We start from the raw sequence: 2,324 nt of genomic DNA on the forward strand, positions 1-2,324 counted from the left end.
ATGTCCATTGTGTTGGTGATGCCATCCAACCATCTCATCCTCTGTCGTCCCCTTCTCCTCCTGCCTTCAATCTTTCCCAGCATCAGGGTCTTTTCAAATGAGTCAGCTCTCCACATCAGGTGGCCAAAGTATTGGAGTGTCAGCTTCAACATCAGTCCCTCCAATGAACACCCAGGACTGATCTCCTTTAGTATGGACTGGTTGGATCTCCTTGCAGTCCAAAGGACTCTCAAGAGTCTTCTCCAATATCACAGTTCAGAAGCATAAATTCTTCGGCACTCAGCTTTCTTTATAGTCCAACTCTCACATCCATACATGACCACTGGAAAAACCATAGCCCTGACTAGATGGACCCTTGTTGGCCAAGTAATGTCTCTGCTTTTTAATATGCTATCTAGGTTGGTCATAACTTTTCTTCCAAGGAGTAAGTGTCTTTTAATTTCATGGCTGCAGTCACCATCTGCAGTGATTTTGGAGCCCCAAAAAATAAAGTCAGCCACTGTTCCCCATCTATTTGCCATGAAGTGATGGGACCAGATGCCATGATCTTAGTTTTCTGAATGTTGAGCTTTAAGCCAACTTTTTCCCTCTCCTCTTTTACCTTCATCAAGAGGCTCTTTAGTTCCTCTTCACTTTCTGCCATAAGGGTGGTGTCATCTGCATATCTGAGGTTATTGATATTTTTTCCAGCAATCTTGATTCCAGCTTGTGCTTCCTCCAGCCAGCACTAAGGTAGGTCTTAATTATCCCCATTTTGCTGATGAAAAAAAACTGGGGCTTAGATAGGGATAAGATTTGCTAGGATCAACTAAGATCCTACTTGATTTTGGTAGAGCCAGAATTCAAATCCAGGCTTGTCTGATTATAAAGCTCTGCCCTTTTCGGTACCTCCTCACCCCAAGTCCTATGTGTTGACTTGGGATATGAAGACCTGTATAGAAGCCTCACATGTATACTTGGGAATATTGTTTCTATGGGGATGTATTTTGTTTCTGAGTCTCTAAAAGCTGACTTTTGCTATATCAAGAATCGCAACTGAACAAAATGGTTTGGTTTTTTTTTGCTATCAGTGTTATTGCTGATTTTGACATAGGACACTTTTGAGTACCCCACAGGTCATTTCAAGTCCTCAGTTCCTTTTTTGTAAAAATGAAAGGGTTAATTAATACTAGATGATTCTTAAGGTTCCTTCTAGCCTGTATTCTTTGCCATTCCTAATTCCCTGTTGACTTGGCAAGTAATAAATGCTTGTTTTGCTGACTTAGGAAATGCTTTCTACGTTAGCTTTTAGCCTTGCAGCAAGAATACATTAATTAGTTGGAGAAATGAGATTCAAATGATAAATTTGTTTCAATTTTGCTTTGTAAAAGTCTGACATACTTTATTTTCCTTGATTTCTTTAAAATCAGGTTTTAGTTTCTTACACATTGGGTTCTTAGCTATTTCTTTGCTTCCCTTTGGAAATGAATGCTTTATATTCAAGGGGAAGCATACATGTGCTTGATATTTTATCTAGTAATATTTAATTTACCTTTTCATGTCTGCTTATGGAAAAACATAGTTTGTGATATAATTTGAAATACCTTTTGATGTTACAATAAATGTTTATTGTCTAAAAAGCAGTTTTCCTAAGGCTTGTTCCTTCATCAGATGTTATTAAACTCTTACTTAGGGTTTTTGTTTTCTTTTTGGTGTTGAGGATATAGTAGGAAACAAAACAGATAAAAGTTCAGAAATGGAGCTTTTATTCTAGAGAGTGAAGACAGATAATGAATGAGATATATGGTCAATTAGGAGCTTCCCAGGTGGCTCAGGGGTAAAGAATCCACCTGCAAACGCAGGAGATGCTGGAGATGTGGATTCCATGGCTGGGTCAGGAAGATCCCCTGGAGAAGGAAATGGCAACCCACTGAAGTATTCTTGCCTGGAAAATCCCATGGTAGAGGAGCCTGGTAGGCTACAGTCGATGGGGTCACAAAGTTTCAGACACGACTTAGTGACTAAATAACCACAGTGGTCAATTAGATGCTGATTGAGTGGAGAGTGGTAAGCAAGGTAAGGGGAAAGGGTGTGCTGGGGTGTGAAGGGTGGGATTTGGTTTTACTTTATGTAGAGTAGTCCCTTGGCTTGGGGTATCTCTTCATGGCTGCTCCAGCAAAGGGCAGCCGCTGCTCCTTACCTTGGACATGGGATATCTCCTCATGTCCTCCGCTCCTGACCTTGGACCAAAGAAAAGCAAGGAGAGATAAGAAAGCCTTCTTCAGTGATCAGTGCAAAGAAATAGAGGAGAATAATAGAATGGGAAAGACTGGAGATCTCTTCAG

The 2,324-nt window shown here is 40.4% G+C and overlaps 1 protein-coding gene across 7 annotated transcripts in view; it reads left to right on the top strand.

Annotated features, from left to right (window-relative positions):
- The window catches only part of CYLD (cylindromatosis (turban tumor syndrome)), a 72,989-nt gene that overhangs the window by 11,935 nt on the left and 58,730 nt on the right, over positions 1–2,324 (top strand). The window lies entirely within an intron of this gene.

The sequence above is a fragment of the Bison bison genome, unplaced genomic scaffold (genome assembly GCF_000754665.1).
Source record: "Bison bison bison isolate TAMUID 2011002044 unplaced genomic scaffold, Bison_UMD1.0 scf7180017853731, whole genome shotgun sequence".
Taxonomy (NCBI): domain Eukaryota; kingdom Metazoa; phylum Chordata; class Mammalia; order Artiodactyla; family Bovidae; genus Bison; species Bison bison.